Genomic DNA, 25,434 nt, shown 5'->3' with positions numbered 1-25,434 from the left:
TACAAGACAAGTCGTTAGAGACTGTAGAATTGAATCGCGACGCAATTTCTTTGTTCCATTGTCAATACGAGCGTTTGAGGGATACAGTAAATTGTCTCTGGTGCATCGGAAACCTGCAGCCTGACTCTCAGGGGAACATCTGTACAATAGGCATTGTCTCGTTAGTTCTTTTAGACAAGTCGTTAGAGACTGTAGAACTGAATGGCGACGTAATTTCTTCGTTCCATTGCCATTAGAGGGATTGACGGATACAGTAAATTATCACTGGTGCATCGGAAACCTGCAGACTGTCCCTCTGGGGAACGTCTGTACAATAGTCATAGCGACGTCAGTCACTTTTAGACAAGCCGTTAGAGACTGTAGAATGGAATCGCGACGCAATTTCGTTGTTCCAATGTCAATACGAGGGTTTGAGGGATACAATAAATTGTCACTCGTGCACCGGAAACCTGCATCCTGACTCTCAGGGGAACGTCTGTACAATAGTCATAGCCACGTTAGTCACTTTTAGACAAGTCGTTAGAAACTGTAGAATTGAATCGCAACGCAATTTCTTTATTCCATTGTCAATACGAAGGTTTGAGGGATACAGTAAATAGTCGTTGGTGCATCCGAAACCTGCAGCCTGACCCTCAGGGGAACGTCTGAACAATAACCGAAGCCACGTTAGTCACTTGGAGAAATGTCGCCTAGGGACTATAGATTTGAATCGCGACGATTTTTCTTCGTTCCATTGCCATTACAGGGTTTGAGGGATTCAGTAAATTGTCACTGGTGCATCGGAAACCTGCAGCCAGACTCTCAGGGGAACGTCTGTACTATAGTCATAGCTACGTTAGTCACTTTTGGACAAGTCGTTAGAGACTGTAGAATTGAATCGCGACGCAATTTCTTTCTTCCATTGTCAATATGAGGGTTTGAGGGATACAGTAAAATGTTACTGGTGCATCCGAATCCTGCAGCCTGACCCTCAGGGGAACATCTGAACAATAGCCGTAGGCACGTTAGCCAGTTGGTGAAAAGTCGCCTAGGGACTGTAGATCTGAATCGCGACGATTTTTCTTCATTCCATTGCCATTAGAGGAATTAAGGGATACAGTAAATTAGCACTGGTGCATCGGAAACCCGCAGCCTGACTCTCAGGGGAACGTCTGTACAATAGTCATTGCCACGTTAGTCACTTTTAGACAAGTCGTTAGAGACTGTAGAGTTGAATCGCGACGCAATTTCTTTGTTCCATTGTCAATATGAGGGTTTGAGGGATACAGTAAATTGTCACTGGTGCATCCGAAAGATGCAGCCTGACCCTGAGGGAAACGTCTGTACAATAGTCATAGCCACGTTAGTCACTTTTAGACAAGTCGTTAGAGACTGTAGAATTGAATCGCGACGCAATTTCTTTGTTCCATTGTCAATATGAGGGTTTGAGGGATACAGTAAAATGTGACTGGTGCATCCGAATCCTGCAGCCTGACCCTCAGGGGAACATCTGAACAATAGCCATAGGCACGTTAGCCATTTGGAGAAAAGTCGCCTAGGGACTGTAGATTTGAATCGCGACGATTTTTCATCGTTCCATTGCCATTGGACGGTTTGAGGGTACAGTAAATTGTCACTGGTGCATCGGAAACCTGCAGCCTGACTATCAGGGGAACGTCTGTACAATAGTCATAGCCACGTTAGTCACTTTTAGACAAGTCGTTAGAAACTGTAGAATTGAATCGCGGGGCAATTTCTTTATTCCGTTGACAATACGAAGGTTTGAGGGATACAGTTAATAGTCGCCGGTAGGCATCCGAAACCTGCAGCCTGACCCTCAGGGGAACGTCTGAACAATAGCCGTAGCCACGTTATTCACTTGGAGAAATGTCGCCTAGGGACTATAGATTTGAATCGCGACGATTTTTTTTCATTCCAATGCCATTACAGGGTTTGAGGGATACAGTAAATTAACACTGGTGCATCCGAAACCTGCAGCCTGACCCTCAGGGTAACGTCTGTACAATAGTCATAGCCACGTTAGTCACTTTTAGACAAGTCGTTAGAAGCTGTAGAATTGAATAGCGTCGCAATTCCTTTTTTCCATTGTCAATATGAGGCATTGAGGGATACAGTAAATTGTCACTGGTGCATCCGAAACCTGCAGCCTGACCCTCAGGGGAACGTCTGAACAATAGCCGCAGCCACGTTAGTCACTTGGAGAAATGTCGCCCAAGGACTATTGATTTGAATCGCGACGATTTTTCTTCGTTCCATTGCCATTAAAGGATTTGAGGGATACAGTAAATTAACACTGGTGCATCGGAAACCTGCAGCCTAACTCTCAGGGGAACGTCTGTATAATAGTCATAGCTACGTTAGTCACTTTTGGACAAGTCGTTAGAGACTGTAGAATTGAATCGCGACACAAATTTCTTTGTTCCATTGTCAATAGGAGGGTTTGAGGGATACAGTAAATTGTCACTGGTGCATTCAAATCCTGCAGCCTGACCCTCAGGGGAACATCTGAACAATAGCCGTAGGCACGCTAGCCACTTGGAGAAATGTCGCCTAGGGACTGTAGATCTGAATCGCGACGATTTTTCTTCGCTCCATTGCCATTAGAGGAATTGAGGGATACAGTAAATTAGCACTGGTGCATCGGAAACCCGCTGCCTGACTCTCAGGGGAACGTCTGTACAATAGTCATAGGCACGTTAGTCACTTTTACACAAGTCGTTAGAGACTGTAGAATTGAATCGCAACGCAATTTCTTCGTTCCATTGCCATTAAAGGTTTGAGGGATACAGTAAATTATCACTGGTGCATCGGAAAACAGCTGCCTGACCCTCAGGGGAACGTCTGTACAGTAGTCATAGCCACGTTAGTCACTCTTAGACAAGTCGTTAGAGACTGTATAATTAAATCGCGACGCAATTTCTTTGTTCCACTGTCAATACGAGGGTTTGAGGGATTCAGTATATTGTCACTGGTGCATCCGTAACCTGCAGCCTGACCCTCAGGGGAACGTCTGTACAATAGTCATAGCCACGTAATTCTTTTAGACAAGTCGTTAGAGACTGTAGAATTGAATGGCGACGCAATTGCTATGTTCCATTGCCATTAGAGGGATTGACGGATACAGTAAATTATCACTGGTGCATCGGAAACCTGCAGCCTGTCCCTCTGGGGAACGTCTGTACTATAGTCATAGCCACGTTAGTCACTTTTACACAAGTCGTTAGAGACTGTAGAATTGAATCGCGAGGAAATTTCTTTGCTCCATTGTCAATACGAGGGTTTTGAGGGATACAGTAAATTGTCACTGGTGCATCCGAGGCCTGCAGCCTGACCCTCAGGGGAACGGCTGTATAATAGTCATAGCCACGTTAGTCACTTTTACACAAGTCGTTAGAGACTGTAGAATTGGATCGCGACGCAATTTCTTTGTTCCACTGTCAATACGAGGGTTTGAGGGATACAGTAAATTGTCACTGGTGCATCGGAATCCTGCAGCCTGACTCTCAGGGGAACGTCTGTACAAAAGTCATAGCCACGTTAGTTCTTTTAGACAAGTCGTTAGAGACTGTAGAATTGAATGGCGACGCAATTTCTTCGTTCCATTGCCATTAGAGGGATTGACGGATACAGTAAATTATCACTGGTGCATCGGAAACCTGCACCCAGACTCTCAGGGGAACGTCTGTACAATAGTCATAGCCACGTTTGTCACTTATAGACAAGTCGTTAGAGACTGTAGAATTGAATCGGGACGCAATTTCTTTGTTCCATTCTCAATACGAGGGTTTGAGGGAAACAGTAAATTGTCACTGATGCATCCGAAGCATGCAGCCTGACCCTCAGGGGAACGTCTGTACAGTAGTCATAGCCACGTTAGTCACTCTTAGACAAGTCGCTAGAGACTGAAGAATTGAATCGCGACGCAATTTCTTTGTTCCATTGTCAATACGAGGGTTTGAGGGATTCAGTATATTGTCACTGGTGCATCCGAAACCTGCAGCCTGACCATCAGGGGAACGTCTGTACAATAGTCATAGCCACGTTAGTCACTTTTAGACAAGTCGTTAGGGACTGTAGAATTGAATCGCGAGGCAAGTTCTTTGTTCCATTGTCAATACGAGGGTTTTGAGGGATACAGTAAATTGTCACTGGTGCATCCGAAGCCTGCAGCCTGACCCTCAGGTGAACGTCTGTATAATAGTCATAGCCATATTAGTCACTACAAGACAAGTCGTTAGAGACTGTAGAACTGAATCGCGACGCAATTTCTTTGTTCCATTGTCATTACGAGCGTTTGAGGGATACAGTAAATTGTCTCTGGTGCATCGGAAACCCGCAGCCTGACTCTCAGGGGAACATCTGTACAATAGTCATTGCCTCGTTAGTTCTTTTAGACAAGTCGTTAGAGACTGTAAAATTGAATGGCGACGCAATTTCTTCGTTCCATTGCCATTAGAGGGATTGACGGATACAGTAAATTATCACTGGTGCATCGGAAACCTGCAGACTGTCCCTCTGGGGAACGTCTGTACAATAGTCATAGCCACGTCAGTCACTTTTAGACAAGTCGTTAGAGACTGTAGAATGGAATCGCGACGCAATTTTGTTGTTCCAATGTTAATACGAGGGTTTGAGGGATACAATAAATTGTCACTCGTGCATCGGAAACCTGCATCCTGACTCTCAGGGGAACGTCTGTACAATAGCCATAGCCACGTTAGTCACTTTTAGACTAGTCGTTAGAAATTGTAGAATTGAATCGCAACGCAATTTCTTTATTCCATTGTCAATACGAAGGTTTGAGGGACACAGTAAATAGTCGTTGGTGCATCCGAAACCTGCAGCCTGACCCTCAGGGGAACGTCTGAACAATAGCCGTAGCCACGTTAGTCACTTGGAGAAATGTCGCCTAGGGACTATAGATTTGAATCGCGACGATTTTTCTTCGTTCCATTGCCATTACAGGGTTTGAGGGATACAGTGAACTGTCACTGGTGCATCGGAAACCTGCAGCCAGACTCTCAGGGGAACGTCTGTACAATAGTCATAGCTACGTTAGTCACTTTTGGACAAGTCGTTAGAGACTGTAGAATTGAATCGTGACGCAATTTCTTTGTTCCATTGTCAATATGAGGGTTTGAGGGATACAGTAAATTGTCACTGGTGCATCCGAAAGATGCAGCCTGACCCTCGGGGAAACGTCTGTACAATAGTCGTAGCCACGTTAGTCACTCTTAAACAAGTCGTTAGAGACTGTAGAATTGAATCGCGACGCAATTTCTTTGTTCCATTGTCAATATGAGGGTTTGAGGGATACAGTAAAATGTGACTGGTGCATGCGAAACCTACAGCCTGACCCTCAGGGGAACGTCTGAACAATAGCCGTAGCCACGTTATTCACTTGGAGAAATGTCGCCTAGGGACTATAGATTTGAATCGCGACGATTTTTTTTCATTCCAATGCCATTACAGGGTTTGAGGGATACTGTAAATTAACACTGGTGCATCGGAAACCTGCAGCCTGAACCTCAGGGGAACGTCTGTACAATAGTCATAGCCACGTTAGTCACTTTTAGACAAGTCGTTAGAAGATGTAGAATTCAATAGCGTCGCAATTCCTGTGTTCCATTGTCAATACTAGGGATTGAGGGATACAGTAAATTGTCACTGATGCATCCGAAACCTGCAGCCTGACCCTCAGGGGAACGTCTGAACAATAGCCGCAGCCACGATAGTCACTTGGAGAAATGTCGCCCAAGGACTGTTGATTTGAATCGCGACGATTTTTCTTCGTTCCATTGCCATTAAAGGGTTTGAAGGATACAGTAAATTATCAGTGGGGCATCGGAAACCTGCAGCCTAATTCTCAGGGGAACGTCTGTATAATAGTCATAGCTACGTTAGTCACTTTTGGACAAGTCGTTAGAGACTGTAGAATTGAATCGCGACGCAATTTCTTTGTTCCATTGTCAATACGAGGGTTTGAAGGATACAGTAAATTGTCACTGGTGCATCGGAAACCTGCAGCCTGACTCTCAGGGGAACGTCTGTACAATAGTCATAGCCACGTTAGTCTCTCTTAGACAAGTCGTTAGAGACTGTAGAATTGAATCGCCACGCAATTTCTTTGTTCCATTGTCAATACGAGGGTTTGAGGGATACAGTACATTGTCACTGGTGCATCCGAATCCTGCAGCCTGACCCTAAGGGTAACGTCTGAACAATATCCGTAGCCACGTTAGTCACTTGGAGATATGTCGCCTAGGGACTGTAGATTTGAATCGCGACGATTTTTCTTCGTTCCATTGCCTTTAGAGGGTTTGAGGGATACAGTATGTTAACACTGGTGCATCGGAAACCTGCAGCCTGACACTCAGGGGAACGTCTGTAGAATAGTCATAGCTACGTTAGTCACTTTTGGACAAGTCGTTAGAGACTGTAGAATTGAATCGCGACGCAATTTCTTTGTTCCATTGTCAATATGAGGGTTTGAGGGATACAGTCAATTGTCACTGGTGCATCCGAATCCTGCAGCCTGACCCTCAGGGGAACATCTGAACAATAGCCGTAGGCACGTTAGCCACTTGGAGCAAAGTCATTAAGGACTGTAGATCTGAATCGCGACGATTTTTCTTCGTTCCATTGCCATTAGAGGAATTGAGGGATACAGTAAATTAGCACTGGTGCATCGGAAACCCGCAGCCTGACACTCAGGGGAACGTCTGTACAATAGTCATAGCCACGTTAGTCACTTTCGAACAAGTCGGTGGAGACTGTAGATTTGAATTGGGACGCAATTTCTTTGTTCCATTGTCAATACGAGGGTTTGAAGGATACAGTAAATTGTCACTGGTGCATCGGAAACCTGCACCCTGCCTCTCAGGGGAACGTCTGTACAATAGTCATAGCCACGTTTGTCACTTATAGACAAGTCTTAGAGACTGTAGAATTGAATCGGGATGCAATGCCTTTGTTCCATTGTCAATACGAGAGTTTGAGGGATACAGTAAATTGTCACTGGTGCATCCGAAAGATGCAGCCTGACCCTCAGAGGGAACGTCTGTACAATAGTCATAGCCACGTTACTCAATCTTAGACAAGTCATTAGAGACTGTAGAATTGAATCGCGACGCAATTTCTTCGTTCCATTGTCAATATGAGGGTTTGAGGGATACAGCAAATTGTCACTGGTGCATCCGAAACCTGCAGCCCGACCCTGAGGGGAACGTCTGAGCAATAGCCGTAGCCACGTTAGTCACTTGGAGAAAAGTCGCCTAGGGACTGTACATTTGAATCGCGACGATTTTTCTTGGTTCCATTGCCATTAGTGGGTTTGAGGGATACAGTACATCAACCCTGGTGCATCGGAAACCTGCAGCCTGACCCTCAGGGGAGCGTCTGTACAATAGCCATAGCCACGTTCGTCACTTTTAGACAAGTCGTTAGAGACTGTAGAATTGAATTGCAACGCAATTTCTTCGTTCCATTGTCAACGCGAGGGTTTGAGGGATACAGTAAAATGTCACTGGCGCATCCGAAAATTGCAGCCTGACCCTCGGGGGAACGTCTGAACAATATCCGCAGCCACGTTAGTCACTTGGAGAAATGTTGCCTAGGGACTGTAGATTTGAATCGCGACGATTTTTCTTCGTTCCATTACCATTAGAGGGTTTGAGGGTTACAGTAAATTGTCACTGGTGCATCGGAAACCTGCAGCCAGACTCTCAGGGGAACGTCAGTACATTAGTCATATCCACGTTAGTCACTTTTAGACAAGTCGTTAGAGACTGTAGAATTGAATCGCGACGCAATTTCTTTGTTCCATTACCAATATGAGGGTTTGAGGGATATAGTAAATTGTCACTGGTGCATCCGAAACCTGCAGCCTGACCCTCAGGGGAACGTCTGGACATTAGCCGTAGCCACGTTAGTCACTTGGAGAAAAGTCGCCTAGAGACTGTAGATTTGAATCGCGACGAACTTTCTATGTTCCTTTGCCATTAGCGGGTTTGAGGGATACAGTAAATTGTCACTGTTGGTTCGGAAACCTGCAGCCTGACTCTCAGGGGAATGTCAGGACATTCGCCGCAGCCACATTCATCACGTGGAGAGAAGTCGCCTAGGGACTGTAAATTCGAATGGCGACGAAGTTTGTTTGATCCATTGCCATTAGAGGGTTTGACGTATACAGTAATTTGTCACTGTTGGATCGGAAACCTGCAGCCTGACTTTCAGGGGAACGTCTGCACAATAGCTGTAGCCATGTTAGTCACTTGGAGTGAAGTCGTCTAGGGAATGTAGATTTGAATCGCGACGAACTTTCTTTGGTCTATTGCCATTAGAGGATGTTGAGGAATACAGTAAATTTTCAGCAGTGCATCCGAAGCCTGCAGCTTTACCCTGAGGGGACCGTCTGTTCAACTGCCGTAGCCACGTTAGTCACTTGGAGACAAGTCGTTAGAGATTGTAGAATTGAATTGCGACGAACTTTCTTTGTTCCATTGTCATTAAGAGGGTTTGAAGGGTACAGCAAATTGTCACTGGTGCATCCGAAACCTGTAGCCTGAACCTCAGGAGAACGTCTGTACAATAGCTGTAGCCGTGTTAGTCACTTGGAGACAAGTCGCCTAGGGATTGTAGATTTGAATCGGGACGAACTTTCTTCGATCCATTCCCATTATAGGGTTTGAGAGATACAGTAAATTGTCACTGGTGCATCGGAAACCTGTAGCCTGACCGTCAGGGGAACGTGTGTACAATAGCCATAGCCACGTTAGTCACTTGGAAACAAGTCGCTAGAGACTGTGGAATTGAATCGCGACGAACTTTCTTTGTTCCATTGTCGTTACGAGGGTTTGAGGGATACAGTAAACTGTCGCTGGTACATCCGAAAGCTGCCGCCTGACCCTCAGGGGAACGTCTGTACAATAGCCGTAGCCACGTTGGTCACTTGGAGAGAATTCGCCTAGGGACTGTCGATTTTTGCATCGCGACGAACATTCTTTGTTCCATTGCCATTATAGGGTTTTAGGGATATAGTAATTTGTCACTTGTGCATCGGAAACCTGCAGCCTGACTCTCAGGAGAACGTCACTACAATAGCCACAGTCACTGTAGTCACTTGGAAACAAGGCGCTAGAGACTGTAGAATTGAATCGCGACGCAATTTCTTTGATCCATTGCCATTACAGGGTTTGAGGGATACAGTAAATGGTCACTGCAGCATCGGAAACCTGCACCCTGACTCTCTCTACAATAGCTGTAGCCACGTTAGTCCCTTGGAGACAAGTCGCTTAGAGACTGTAGATTTGAATCGCGACGAACTTTCATTCATCCATTGCCATTAGAGGGTTTGAGGGATACAGTAAATTGTCACTGGTGCATCCGAACCTGCAGGCTGACTCTCAGGGGAATGTCTCTACTATAGCTGTAGCCTTGTTGGTTACTTGGAGACACGTCGCCTAGGGACTGTAGATTTGAATTGCGACCAAGTTTCTTTGTTCCATTGCCATCTGAGGATTCGAGGGATACATTAATTATCAGTGGTGCATCGGAAAACTGCAGCATGACCCTCAGGGGAATGTCTGTACAATACCCGTTGCCACGTTAGTCACTTGGAGACAAGACACCTAGAGACTGTAGATTTGAAACGCGACTAAATCTCAATATTCTATTGCCAATGGAGGGTTTGAGGGATACAGTAAATTGTCACTGCAGTATCGGAAACCTGCACCCTGACTCTGTGTACAATAGCTGTAGCCACGTTAGTCTCTTGGAGACAAGTCGCTTAGAGACTGTAGATTTGAGTCGCGACGAACATTCTTTGTTCCATTGCCAATAGAGGGTTTGAGGGATACAGTAAATTGTCACTGGTGCATCGGAAACCTGCAGGCCGACTCTCAGGAGAACGGCTGTACAATAGCCGTAGCCAAGTTACTCCCTTCGAGACAAGTCGCCTAGGGACTGTAGATTTGAATCGCGACGAACTTTCATTCATCCATTGCCATTAGAGGGTTTGAGGGATACAGTAATTTGTCACTGGTGCATCGGAAACCTGCAGCCTGACTCTCAGGGGAATGTCTCTACAATAGCCACAGCCGCAGTAGTCACTTGGAAACAAGTCGCTAGAGACTGTAGATTTGAATTGCGACGAACTTTCTCTGTTACATTGTCATTACGAGGGCTTGAGGGATACAGTAAATTGTCACTGGTGCATCCGAAACCTGCAGGTTGACTCTCAGGCGAACGTCTGTACAATAACCGTAGCCATGTTAGTCCGTTGGAGACAAGTCGCCTAATGACTGTAGATTTGAATCACGACGAACTTTCATTGTTCCATTGCCATTAGAGGGTTTGAGGGATACATTAATTTGTCACTGGTGCATCGGAAAACTGCACTCTGACTCTCAGGGTAACGACTGTACAATATCCGTAGCCACGTTAGTCACTTGGAGACAAGTCGCTAGAGACTGTACATTTGAGTCGCGACGAACGTTCTTTGTTCTATTGCTATTACAGGGCTGAGGGATACAGTAAATTGTCACTGGTGCATCCAAAACATGTAGCCTGACCCTCAGGGGAACATCTGTACAATAGCTGTAGCCACGTTAGTCACTTGGAGAGAAGTCGCCTAGGGACTGAAGATACGATCGCGACGAACTTTCTTTCTTCCATTGCCATTAGAGGGTTTGAGGGATGCAGTAAATTATCACTGGTGCATCGGAAACGTTCAGCCTGACCCTCAGGGGAACGTCTGTACAATTGCCGTAGCCACGTTAGTCACTTGGAGACAAGTCGCTGGAGACTGTAGAATTGAATCGCGACGCAATTTCTTTGTTGCATTGTCATTACGAGGGCTGGAGGGATACAGTAAATTCTCACTGGTGCATCCGAAACCTGCAGCCTGACTCTCAGGGAAACGCCTGTACAATACCTGTAGCCACGTTAGTCACTTGGAGACAAGTCATTTAGAGACTGTAGATTTGAAACGCGATGAACTTTCTTTGTTCCATTGTCAATAGAGGGTTTGAGGGATTTAGTAATTTGTCACTGGTGCATCGGAAACCTGCAGGCTGACTCTCAGGGGAACGTCTGCTCAATACCCGTAGCCACGTTAGTCACTTGGAGACAAGTCACATAGCCACTGTAGATTTGAATCGCGACGAACTTTCATTGAACCATTGCCAATAGAGGGTTTGATGGATACAGGAAATTGTCACTGGTGCATCCGAAACCTGCAGCGTGACCCTCAGGGGAACGTGTGTACAATAGCCATAGCCACGTTAGTCACTTGGAGACAAGTCGCTAGAGACTGAAGATTTGAATCGCGACGAACTTTGCTTCCTCCATTGCCATTAGAGGGTTTGAGGGATACAGAAAATTGCCACTGGTGCATCCTAAAGCTGCAGCCTGACTACAGGGGAAAATGTGTACAATAGGCATAGCCACATCAGTCACTTGGAGACAAGTCGCTAGAAACTGTAGAACTGAATCGCGACGAACCTTCTTCGTTCCATTGTCATTACAAGGGTTTGCATCCGAAACCTGCAACCTGACCCTCTGGGGAAAGTCTGTACAATAGCCATAGCCATGTTAGTCACTTGGAGGGAAGTCGCCTAGGGACTGTAGAATTGATTCGCTACGAACTTTCTTTGTTCCATTGCCATTACGAGGTTTTGAGGGATACAGTAAATTGTCACTGGTGCATCGGAAACCTGTAGTCCTACCCTCAGGGAACGTCTGTACAATAGCTGTAGACACGTTAGTCACTTGGAGACAAGTCGCCTAGGGACTGTAGATTTGAATCACGACGAACTTTGTTCGCTCCATTGCCATTAGAGGGTTTGAGGGATACAGTAAATTGTCACTGGTGCATCCAAAACCTGTAGCCTGACCCTCAGGGAACGTCTGTACAATAGCTGTAGACACGTTAGTCACTTGTAGACAAGTCGCCTAGGGACTGTAGATTTGAGTCGCGACGAACTTTCTTTGTTCCATTGCCATTACAGGGTTTGAGGTATACAGTAAATTCCCGCCCGGTGCATCGGAAACCTGCAGCCTGACTCTCAGGGGAACGTCTGTACAATAGCCGTAGCCACGTTAGTCACTTGGAGACAAATCGCCTAGGGACTGGAGATTTGAATCCCGAGGAACTTTCTTATTTCCACTGCCATAAGAGGGTTTGGGGGACACAGTAAATTGTCACTTGAGCATCCGAAACCTGTAGCCTGGCCCTCAGGGGTGCGTTGTACAATGACTGTAGCCATGTTAGTCACTTGGAGAGAAGTCTCCTGGGGACTGTTGATTTGAATCGCGACGAACATTCTTTGTTCCATTGCCACCAGAGGGTTTGAGGGATACAGTAAATTGTCACTGGTGCATCGGAAACCTGCAGCCTGACTCTCAGGGGAACGTCTGTATAATAGCCGTTGCCACGTTAGTCACTTGGAGACAAGTCACTAGAAACTGCAGAATTGAATCGCGACGCAATTTCTTTGCTCCATTGTCATTACGAGGGTTTGAGGGATACAGTAAATTGTCACTTATGCGTCCGAAACCTGCAGCCTGACCCTCAGGGGAACGTCTGTACAATAGCTGTTGCCACGTTAGTCACTTGCAGAGAAGTCGCCTAGGGACTGTAAATTTGAATCGTGACGAACTTTCTTTGTTCCATTGCCATTAGAGGGTTTGAGGGACACAGTAAATTGTCACTGGTGCATCCGAAACCTGTAGCCCTACCCTCAGGCGAACGTCTGTACAATAGCCATAGCCACGTTAGTCACTTGGAGACAAGTTGCCTAGGGACTGTAGATTTGAATCGCGACGAACTTTGTTTGCTCCATTGCCATTCGAGGGTATGAGGGATACAGTAAATTGCCACTGCTGCATCCGAAACCTGCAGCCTGACCCTCAGGGGAACGTCTGTACAATAGCCGTAGCCACGTTAGTCACTTGGAGACAAGTCGCCAGAGACTGTAGAATTGAATCACGATGAACCTTCTTTGTTCCGTTGTTATTACAAGGGTTTGCATCCGAAACCTGCAGCCCGACCCTCTGGGGGACGTCTGTACAATAGCCATAGCCATGTTAGTCACTTGGAGAGAAGTCGCCTAGGGACTATAGATATGAATAGCGACGAACTTTCTTTGTTCCATTGCCATTAGAGGATTTGAGGGATACAGTAAATTGTCACTGGTGCGTCCGAAACCTGCAGCCTGTTCCTCAGGGGAACGTCTGTACAAAAGCCGTAGCTACGTTAGTCAATTGGAGACAAGTCGCCTAGGGACTGTAGATTTGAATCGCGACGAACTTTCTTTGTTCCATTGCCATTACAGGGTGTGAAGGATACAGTAAATTGCCACTGGTGCATCCGAAACCTGCAGCCTGACCCTCAGGGGAACGTCTGTACAATAGCCGTAGCCACGTTATTCACTTGGAGACAAGTCGCCTAGGGACTGTAGATTTGAATCGCGACGAACTTTCTTTGCTCCATTGCCATTAGAGAGTTTGAAGTATACAGTAAATTGTCACTGGTGCATCGGAAACCTTGAGCCTGTCTCTCACAGGAATGTCTGTACAATGCCTGTAGCCACGTTAGTCACTTTGAGAGAAGTCGCGTAGGGACTGTAAAATTGAAGATGTAATTTCTGTGTTCCATCGTCATTACGAGGTTTTGAGGTTCAAAAATGGTTCAATTGGCTCTGAGCACTATGGGACTTAACATCTGTGGTCATCAGTCACTTAGAAGTTAGTACTACTTTAACCTAACTTTCCTAAGGACATCACACAAATCCATGACCGCGGCAGGCTTCGAACGTTCGACCGTAGCGGTCACGCGGTTCCAGACTTGAGTGGCTAGATCCGCACGGCCTCACCTGCCGGCGAGGTTTTGAGGGATACTGTAAACTGTTACTGGTGTATCGGAAACATGAAACCTTGCTCTCAGGGCAACGTCTGTACAATGGATGTAGCCACGTTAGTCAATTGGGGAGAAGTTGACTAGGGATTGTCGAATTGAACCCGACGCAATCTCTGTGTTCTGTCCTCACAGGCGGGATTGAGGAAGGCAGTAAGCTGTTACTGGTGTATCGGAAACATGCGACGTGACTCTCAGAGTAGCGTCTGTACAATGCCCGTAGCAATGTTAGTCACTTGGAGACAAGTCGGCTAGGGGCTGTTGCATTGAATCGTGACGCAAGTTCTGTTTTCCACCGTCAGTACAAGTTTTTAAGAGATACGGTAATCTGTCACTGGTGCATCGGAAACCTGCAGCCTGACTCTCAGGGGAACGTCTGTACAACGCCCGTAGCCAAGTTAATCAGTTGGTGAGAAATCGGCTGGTCACTGTAGTATTGAATGGTGACGCGTTTTGTGTGTTCCATCGTCAATACGAGTGTTTGACTGATAACAGTAAACTGTCACTGGTGCATTGGAAACATGCAGCCTGAATCCCAAGGGATCGTCTGTACAATGCCCGTAGGCACGTTAGTCCCTTGGAGGGAAGTCGTCTGGAGACTGTATTATAGATTCGCGACGCAATTTGTGTGTTCCATTGTCATCACGGGGCTTGAAGAGAAGAAGGTGGAGACTATAGTATTGAATCGCGGCGCAATTTGTTTGTTCCATAGTTAATACGAGGGTTTGAGGGATACAGTAACTTATAGCTGGTGCGTGGGAAACATGCAGCCTGACGCCCACGGTGACGTGACCACGTTAGTCACTTGGAGAGAAGTCAACTGGAGACGTTAGTGCTGAATGACGACGCAATTTGTGTGATCCATCGTCATTACGAGGGTTTTAGTCTTACAGTAAACTATGGCTGGTGCTTGGGAAACATGCAGCCTGACTCCCAGGGGTACGTCTGTACGGTGCCCGTAGCCATGTTAGTCGCTTGGAGAGATGTCGGTTGGAGATTGTAGTATTTAATCGCTGTATAATTTGTATGTCCCATCGTCAATACAATCATTGGTGCATCTAAAACAAGCAACTTGACGCCCAAGAGACCGGCAAAACTGTGTCCATTGCCACGTTAGGCGCTTGATGAGAAGTCGGCTGGAGACAGGTATTGAATAGCAACGCAAGTTGTGTGATCCATCATAAGTAGGAGGGTAAGGGAGTTACAGTAAACTGTCAGTGGTGTAACGCAAACAAGCAACTTGACACCCTATAGTTGAATCGTGACACAATTTGTGTGTACCATTGTCAATACGATGGTGCGTCAATTCTACAGTGTCCAGCCGACTTCGCCCCAAGCGACCGAGGCACCTACAGCCACTGTACGGGAATTCTCCAAGGAATCATGTTGCTTGTTACCAATGCATCTCTCACAGTTTACTGTAACGCTCGCACCCTCGTATTAACGATGGAACACGCATATTGTGTCGTGCTTCTGTACTACAGACTCTAGCAGACTTCTCTGCAAGCGACTAATGCGGCTACGGTCGCCGTATGTGCGTTCTCCTGGGAGATTGTTTCTGATCAGCCACTGACAGTTTACTGTAACCCTTTCCACCCTCACTTTGATAGCGGAACACACAAATTGCGTCGCGAATCATTACTACAGACTCCAGCCGACGTCGCTGCAGGTGACTAACGCCACTACGGTCACCGTATGGACGTTCCCCTGGGAATCAAGTTAATTGTTTCTGATCACCACTGAGAGCCGATTGTACCACCACCACCCTCACGTTGATGATGGAACACAAGTTGCGTCGCTATTCAATACTACACGCATCACCCGACTTCTCGCCATGCGCCTATACCGGCTATGGTCGCCATACGGATGTTCTCCTCGGAGTCAAGTTACTTGTTTCCGATGCACTACTGACAGTTTACTGTCACACTCGCACCCTCACATTGACGACGGGCACACAATTTGCATCAAGATTCAATACTACAGTCTCCAGCCGTCTTCCCTCCAAGCAACAAACGCGGCAACCATCATCATATGGACGTTGTACTGGGAGTCAAGTTGTTTGCTTCCGATGCACCACCGACAGTTTAGTGTAACCATCGACAACTCACACTGACGATGGAACACAAAAATTGCGTCGCGATTCAAAACTACAGTCTCGTGCGGCCTTCTCTCCAAGCGACTAACGCGGCTATGGTCACCGCATGGACGTCTTATATAGGGTGTCGAGTTGCTTATTTGCGTTGCACCACTGACAGTTTACTGTAACCCTCTCACCCTCGTACAAATGATGGAACACACAAATTGCGTCGCTAGTCAATACTACAATGACCAGCAGACTTCGCTCCTAGTGACTAACATATGGACGTTCACCTTGGGGTCAATTTGCTTGTTTCCGATGCGCCACTGACAGTTTACTGTAACCCACGCACCCTCGTATTGATGATGTAACACACAAATTGCTTTGAGATTCAATACAATAGTCTCCAATCGACTTCCCTCCAAGTGACTGTCGCCCCAGCCTCACCGTATCTACGCCCTCCTGGAAGTCAAGCTGCTTATTTCTGATGCACCACTGACAGTTTACTGTAACCCTCCCATCCTCATATCGACGATGGAACATACAAATTGCGTCGCGATTCTACACTACAGTCTCCAGCTGACTTCGATTTCACCCAGTAATGCGGCTACGTGGTGCATCGGAAACAATCAGCTTGACTCCCAGGAGAACGTACATATGGTGACCGTAGCCGCGTTATTCGCTTGAAGTTGGCTGGAGACTGTAGTATTGAATCGCGACGCAATTTGCGTGTTCCATTGTCGATACGAGGATGGGAAGGTTACAGTAAACTGTCAGTGGTGCATCAGAAACAAGAAAATGGCCACCGTTACTGCGATATGTTTCGCCAGCATGTCATACCTGCCCTTCAGGAGAGAGTCGGATTGAACAGTATTCACGCAAGATGGGGCCCCATCACACATTGCTCGTGAAGTTGACCTACCTCTTCGAAACACATTTGTAAATTATTGAATTATCAACCGATCGTTTCCAAATGCTTGACCGGCACGACCAGCTGATCTCACTCCCTGTGATTTGTGGCTGTGGGGCTACCTGAAGACAGGGTTTACCAGGGGATCATTGACGCATGCGCCGATCTGAAGTGCGGGATATCAAGAGAAGTAGGCAGCATACCTACAGGCGTGCTTCATTCTGCTGTGCAGAATGCAATCCTGAGCTTTCAGACTCTTCTGGACACTGATGAGCGCCAAATTGAGCCCCTTTTGTAGCAGTAATGGTACTAGTATGTGACTGTATGATGTACCATAGCAGCACATTAAAAGTGTTGCAAATGAACTGATTCTGCATTATTTGTCTTCCCCATGTCCTTGACATTAATGTTACCAATGCCGTGCGGGATTAGCTTAGCGGTTTAAGGTTCTGCAGTCATGGACTCTGCGGCTGGTCCCGGTGGAGGTGTGTGTGTTTGTCCTTAGGATAATTTAGGTTAAGTAGTGTGTAAGCTTAGGGACTGATGACCTTAGCAGTTAAGTCCCATAAGATTTCACACACATTTGAACATTTCAGTGTTACCAACTTTGGTCCTCGTACGGTTATTGGTTATTGTGTTATAACGTATTAAGTAGGGAAAGTTTAATTATTACCACCTGGCAGTTTACTTTGCCCATTGAGACATACGGAAATGGGAATCTTCCTCACAATTGTGAATACATAAAATTGATTGTGCAATTTACTCGCAGTTTTATATTGGTCAAACGGGAAAGAAGTTCAGCACCCGGTTTAATGAACACGCGACAATAACCGACAGTAATCCCCTGCTTGTACTGTGTATTTGTCTGCAACTCGTGGTCTCGCGGTCGCGTTCTCGCTTCCCGAGCACGGGTTCCTGGGTTCGATTCCCGGCAGGGTCAGGGATTTTCATCTGCCTCGAGCTGGGTGTTTGTGTTGTCCTCATCATTTCATCATCATTCATGAAAGTGGCGAGATTGAATTGAACAAAGGTTCGGGATTTGTACGGCCGCTCATAACCGCTCAATTGAGCGCCGCACAAACCAAACACCCTCATCGTCATCATCTGTACTGTGTATTTAAAGGACTCCATGCACAAAGTACTTTATATTAGAGAATAGTTACAGATTTTGAGTAAGGTACAAAAATACGAAGTGATGGAGGAGATAGAAATTTATACTGATGAGTTCTAAATGAACAAGAAGACCTGCGAAATGTGAAGCTTCCGGACGATTTTGCCCCAAATCTGCGAGAAGCCGTTGCAGAGCTTCGCTTTGGTGGTGGCCATATGTGGACACAACACAGGGACCATATAGACAAACAATGACATCATAGTATGAAGGCTTTCACGACCGGATGACATATCTTCTGGTAAACCTTACGGGATGTAAGGTCGTGGTCCATGAAACTCTTCAGCTCCTAACGTTTCGTCCAGAGCTGCGCTGGACATCTTCAGAGGGGAGAGAAAGGGAGAGAGACTATATTCTCCCATCGTTTTTCGGGCTTGTCCTTAGGCTTGTCCTTAGCCTAAGGCTTGTCCTTAGCCTAAGGACAAGCCTGAGAAACGATGGAAGAATACAGTCTCTCTCCCTTTCATAAAGAAAGTAACGGATCAGATTGGAAAGATTTTAAGTAAACAGGATATTAGACCTGTTTTTAGACCAACGAAGAAAATTTGTCATGTTCTCCGGTCTGTAAAAGATAAACGCGCTCCTCTATCAGCCAGTGGCGTATATAAAATTCCGTGTACATGTGGAAAAGTTTATATTGGAACAACAAAAAGAAGCGTAAATACACGGTTAAAAGAACACAGAAGTCTTTGCCGATTAGGAGAAACAGATAAATCGGCTGTAGCGGAACACGCTTTTCAGTCAGGAAATCATCAAGTGAGGTTTTCCGAAACAAAACTTTTATCTACGACGACGAACTATTACCCACGGCTTTGTAGAGAAGCAATTGAAATATATAAACACAGGGATAATTTTAATCGGAAAGAAGAGACCATGAAACTTAGTGATATTTGGACAGTAGCACTACAGAATTGCTAGACAGTTTTATCCGTGACGAGATTACGATCGATAGTTAAGTTTTATCTCTGACAAAGATTATCTCTGCATATCACGTGTAACTCTGGTCACGCCAATTTTCTACGATGTATAAGTCGCTCTCAGACGTCCGACCCGTCAGTCGGCAAGACTCACCGGAGGAGAAACACCCCTCTGAAGATGTCTAGCGCAGCTCTGGACGAAACGTTAGGAGCTGAAGAGTTTCATGGACCACGACCTTACATCCCGGAAGTTTACCAGAAGATAAACAATGACATGTTGTGGTGGTTTTATTTTTTATATTTTTCATTTTATTATGTAGCTGCAAAAGTAAAATTTCTTGTTTTAACTGCCCTGCTGTCAAATTATTCACCTTGGCCTTTTGTTTTAAGTTCACAAATCTTACCACTCTGCCGGCCGCTGTGGCCGAGCGAGCCTAGGCGCTTCAGTCCGGAACCGCACTGCTGCTACGGTCGCAGGTTCGAATCCTGCCTAGGGCATGGATGTGTGTGATGTCCTTAGGTTAGTTAGGTTTAAGTAGTTCTAAGTCTAGGGCACTGATGACCTTAGATGTTAAGTCTCATAGTGCTCAGAGCCATTTGAACCATTTTTTCTTACCACTCTCAAGTCATCGGACCTGACGGTCTAGGAGTAAAGCGCGTCGATGGAAACCGAGATGTCGCGGAGCGAATCGTCTGTCGGAACACAGAAATTTTCAGCTGCGTTGTACCCTCACCTTCACCCGTGAAGAGGCGCCAGGAACGACACGGGGTTCGGATTTCACGTTAAACTGCATGTCACCTTTCGCCAGTTGGATAACGTGTAGATTAAGACACGGAAGACTCCGAAGTGGCGTGCAATTAAAAGACCTGCAGCTGATCATTGTGTAGGCGCCCCAGTGGTCCCGGTCGCCTATGGTGGACTGGAGGCCGAGTGGTGGCCTCTCCAGTTGTCAGGATGCTAGGAAATGACTGTGGACGTGTCAGAAACGCCAAAGAAACATTATTAATTCATGACACCTTTATTCCTGCCGAGTACAATGTGGCCCGTGTAACACAGGCTGGCTGAGCTTGGTGACTCGGAGCAATGACACCAGCTCCAGGCTGCACCAGTCTTGCTAGCGCAGCGCCGCGTGCTGTGACGTAGCAGTGGAAAGCCCTTACTTCGGCAGCGCGTGGCTAGCGGCACCCGGCTGGCCGGCCGGCACAGCGGCGGACAGCAGGCTGCTGCGCGTAGGAGGCTCTGGGTTGGAGTCCCAGCGCTGTCAGCACGAGAAGCGTTCTTGTAGTGCGGAGTGTACTTGCTCCTCCTGGTGGCTCGTCCACGGTGGACGGGCGGAACGGGCTGCAGTCTCCCAGCGTCGTCGGCTCACCCGGTTGTGACGGCGGATGCACAGGGCCTAGGCCCCGCACGATCTCGACGACGGCTCACTGATGTGGTCAGCATTGGCGGCGAGCGAGTCTGCCGCAATGTCTGCTAATCCTGGGCTGATAATTGACAGCGGCAGCAGAGAGGGCCAGAGCTGGTACTGTCCCCTCACGTCTGCTGCTGGATGGGCCGCCCTTACTGCAACATCTCCTTAATAAAGATTAACATGTCGATCACAGAGCTGAGCACTACACACCGACCCAGTACACATCGAACTGCAAGTCTAACTGCGAGTGCCTTGTTGCTATCAAAGCTGGCGTATTTAAAGGAAGCACGAGTGACGTCCTGACGTCATGCTCGTTTGTAATGACCGCATTCGTTCCACTTATACTGCTGATTCATCTGTCGTACTCGCCCCTTAGGTGTTCTTGCGACAGAGTTACGTGTTGTTACAGCAGACTTACGCGAAGTTGTGAAATGCAGTACAGCTGACGATATACCTCTGCCTCACACTCTACGAAAGTCTCTGTCTAACACAAACCCGCGTGCTAAGCAATTCTCTCTCGCTTGTTGTGTGTAACCAGGCCATTGCCCCTGCGTGATGACACTTTCCGATACATGTGCAATCCTCTTACCTCTTGGCTAACCTACTGCCTCTGGCTCTCGGCATAGGCAACGAAACTTTGACAATATTCCACGTTTCCAACTCTTTACTATCCCGTGACACTACAATTGGACCGCACGAAATCAGTACTTTTAATATCTCCCTTAAATAGTCACACAAACGACAAAATGTCTGATAGCTAATGAAGTGACCGTGGGATAGAAAAGCAATCGAAATGGCTCAACAGAGAAGGGCCACAGTACCTGACGGGAAACCAGTGCAATTCCACATACAGTATGCGAAAGAACTTGCTCCTCTTCGAGCTGTTATGAATCGCAGGTCTCTGAAGAAGCGTAGTGTTCCTGGTGATTAGAGATAAGCACAGATCATTTCAGTTTTCAAGAAGGATCGCCAAACGTACGCACAAAACATATCTGAATTCGGTCTCTTGTGGAATTTTGGACTATGTTTTGCATATCTATATACTAATAATCTCTGTAGGAATCAACATGAGTTCCGAAAACAAAGATCGTGTGAAATCTGGCTCGCTATGTTCGTCCACGAGACCCTGAAAACAGAAGATCCCTGACTTCCGTAAGGCGTCAGCACTGGCGTCTAATGAACAAAATACGAACTTTGGGAATATCAGACCAGTTGTGTGACTGGATTGAAGAGCTCCTAGCAAGCATAACACAGTATGTTATTCATGACGGAGAGAAGTCTTCAGACGGAAAAGTTACTTCGGGCATATAAATGACAAAGACGAAGTTCCGCGAGGCCTTTCGCGGATGACACTGTTGTGTACAGAGAAATCGCAACTTGAGAGAATTGTAGCAAAATGCAGGAAGATATGCAAAGGAAAACAGTTTGGTGTCTGGACTGGCTAGTTGACCCTCAACAAAACCTTATGTAACGTATCCCGCAAAAATAAGACCCGTTATTTCATTATTACACAAGTGGAAAACAATCACTGGAAGCAGTTAATTCTATGATATATACAGGAGTGTGCGTGCGGACCGATTTCAAGTGGAACGAGCACATAAAACTAATCGCAGGAGAATTAGATCTCGGACTGACATGCACTGGAAGAATTCTGAGGAAATGTAATCCATTAAGAAAGAAGGTAGCTTACAAAACCCTAGTTCTACATCTACATACATACTCCGCAAACTACCGTAAGGTGAGTGGCGGAAGGTTATCTTCAACACTTGAATATCGCTCGACAGTATGGGTTCCGTACAAGATGTTCTTAAGAAAGGAAATAGAGAAAATCCAAAGAAGAGCGGCGCGTTTCGTTAGTGCTTCATTTAGTATGCACGAAATCGTCACTGTGGTAATGTACCAACTACAGTGGCAGATGCTGCAGGAGAGACGTTCTCCATCTCGGTGAGGTTTTCCGTTAAAGTTGCAAGAGCGTACGTCTCTAGTAGAATCAACAAATATATTGTTGCCTCCCACGCATATCTCGCGAAAAGGCCAACAACGTAAAATCAGACCCCACACGGGGGCTTAACGGATGACTGGAACAGCAAATGGGCGAAGTGCAGTGGTACACAAAGTACCCTCCGCCACACTCCGAAAGGTGGCTTGTGGAGTATAGATATAGATGCAATCCACATGAAGGAATACCCCACTAAACACTGTGCGACCAAAACGTGTATGTTGAGTGTGATGGAATGTGAATCATATGTTATTTTTAAAACTGTCACATGTACTCATACTAACTGTGCTAGCGGTATCAATGTTATGAGAACTGCTAGTTGTTACCTGCAGCTGTGCTCGAATATCAGTAGCGATAAGTGATGGTAAGTAAGCTACCGTATTAGCAATAACATCGGCTTTCCTCACGTGTCTGCCTGTTTGGTTACGCACAGATCGAGCACATATCAATCAATTTAAGCATTTTTGCAAATATAATAAAGATCAAAAGTCAAAGAGTAAATTGCTTTTTCAAAGGGTAAACATTTTTCCCTAATTCGCCTAGTATTCTTCAGGTCGGTAAGTACAAAATACTGCATAATGCCTAAATTAATAAAACAAAGTAACACAACAGAGCTTTTGCGAACATTTACGCAAGCTTAACTAAAGAAAAAATATAACCACACTAAAAAATGATACACTGTACACTTACGAGTTTAGAAAAATTAATATTGAAAAACAAATTTTTGGAAATGAAAAAGAAAAACAGAGACACGTACTGGCAACAACAAGGAATAACAACCTTTGTCAAGCCTATATTTGCCTAACAATAAAACATAAATTGTAGAATTAAAAAAATAGTAACAATAGCTATAAAGAAATCACTAGAAAAAATTCTTAAGAAAATCTAAAAGAACAAATTTTGCCTGACTTTGTCAATGTTTTCCTCAGTATTGATAAACTCCAGACAAAAATTTTGTCTGAAGGAGGGAGGTATGTAAGACATCGTGGTCTCCTGACCTTCATTGCTTACATATTCCGCCCTCACAATCATATTCCGCACATCAAGACGCTTCATTCGAACCCAAACTCGATAAGATAAAGTCAATGTTGTATGAATTCATGTAAATGATATGCAATTAACAAGTAAGCGCACCATGGTTGAAATTCTTGTGGCTGGCGTACACACATACATTCCACATACGACAGTCACAGAAGCTTTTTGTTCAGGAGAGAAATCGCACAACGGGACGCCGGTCCCTTCATAGGACGACCCAGCCTATGTCGGCCAGTGATCGCCCATGTAGCGGACAGCGTGGGCCCGAGTGAAAGGGGGAACAACCCCGTGTTCGGCTTAAAAGCAAATTCCGCTACATTTAGTGGCAGCGGCCAGTCTACGCATTCTTTACATATAGCACGCAGTTTCAGAGATTTTCACAGGGAGACTGCAAACTCCAAACGCCAATGCTACAGGTTTCCAGATTGGTCGCCTTAAACGAAACGTCATTCTCCCGTTTTAGAAGAACAATGCTGATTGGCAGGCGATATTTCTGACGCCTTGAGCTGAAGGAATAATGCAAGAGACTGAAAGATGTATCACTTCACGTCTGTCGGGGAGAGGCGCCGTTCCGTTGTCGCTCTTGGAGCGAGGAATAAGTCTCTCCTCAGTACTTCACTGGGAGAGCACCTCTGTCGAGAGCGAATGGAAGTGCTACTCTATATTGAGTTCTTGCGATTAGGCATTGTTCACTGTAAAGGCCGACACACTTATTGTGTGGTGTGAACAGATAGAGTTATAGTTAAATGGCTGCGAGCGAATTTTAAGTGGCATCGCGGTGGACTGGTTATCTGATCAGTGTACCAAGCCAATAGTTAGACTAGGGGCGAATAGGAATCCTTGACTTCATCAAGGCATAGTGAGAGTATGATGTGCGAAGGTCAATCCAGATAGAACGAGCGGGCGGCGCAGACAGCAGTCATCGAAGCTTACGGTATTGTGCGCTACAGCTATTGCGAGCCCCATATTTCCTCCACAACAGTACACTTGACTGCAATTCACAAGCAACAGCCTCAACCGTACCTAGCAACATTCTATAGGACAATTATTCAAGTTGAGTAGGCACGCCTCTCAGCCATTCTGCCAAGTCAACAACCATCTTAAACTCTGTATAGAAATTTCATTAGCGAATCCTGTCCTTGAGAGGTAACTTCACATTCCGAAAAGAACCAGGATATAACTTGTTCAATTCATAACTAAAAGTGCCATTGTGATTTTTCAGAATTTTTGCAAAATAAATAATAACTTTCGTTAGTTTCATGTTTTTCTTATACTAACTACTCCAGTACCCAAGTATCCCACTAGCTACGTAAGAAATTATGTGAATTTTTGTGTCATTTCCTTACAGCAGACGACTCCAGAACATATTTATTGCTGAAAGTTTTTCAGGCATTTCTCTTTAGAACATTAGGAGCGTCTGTCTGACTTCTGTAGTAGTGTGGGGGTGGAAATTGCATCTTTCAGGAGCCACAGGGTAAAGGGTACATCTCAGATTAATCCGTTGCGCAGAATAACAGATCAACCTCACACCTCAGAGTACTACGAATAAACAAAAAAAGTGAGTTTCAGGCTGCATTAAATCATATAAGCAATTCATCGCAGTTGCGGACCCAGAACACCATGTCCTTCCAAAGACAAAAATAAATAAAATACACTCCAGCAGCCCAGAACAGGCTGATGCCTTTTCAAACCAATTTTCCCCCTCCAGACCACCAGCAGGGTGAGTGTTTTGTATCAGCATAATAAGTAAACTAGATGAAATCCGTCCCTAAATAAATTGTTCAAGAAATAAATAAAGTACACTCATTCCTCTCTCCAGCAGCCCAGAACGGGCTGATTCCATTTCCCACCACTCTTTCCCTGCAGACCGCCGGGGGGGATGAGGAGGCTGGAGCAGACGTGCAGCTGAGAAAAAACAGGAGATGTTATCATGATTCTGTGCTCCTATGGACTGAACTGGACGATCACGTGACCTATCGCAACGCTCTCTAGTGGTGAACT

Source organism: Schistocerca americana, chromosome 7 (genome assembly GCF_021461395.2).
Source record: "Schistocerca americana isolate TAMUIC-IGC-003095 chromosome 7, iqSchAmer2.1, whole genome shotgun sequence".
Classification (NCBI taxonomy): Eukaryota; Metazoa; Arthropoda; class Insecta; order Orthoptera; family Acrididae; genus Schistocerca; species Schistocerca americana.
Note: the sequence above shows the minus strand (reverse complement) of the source record.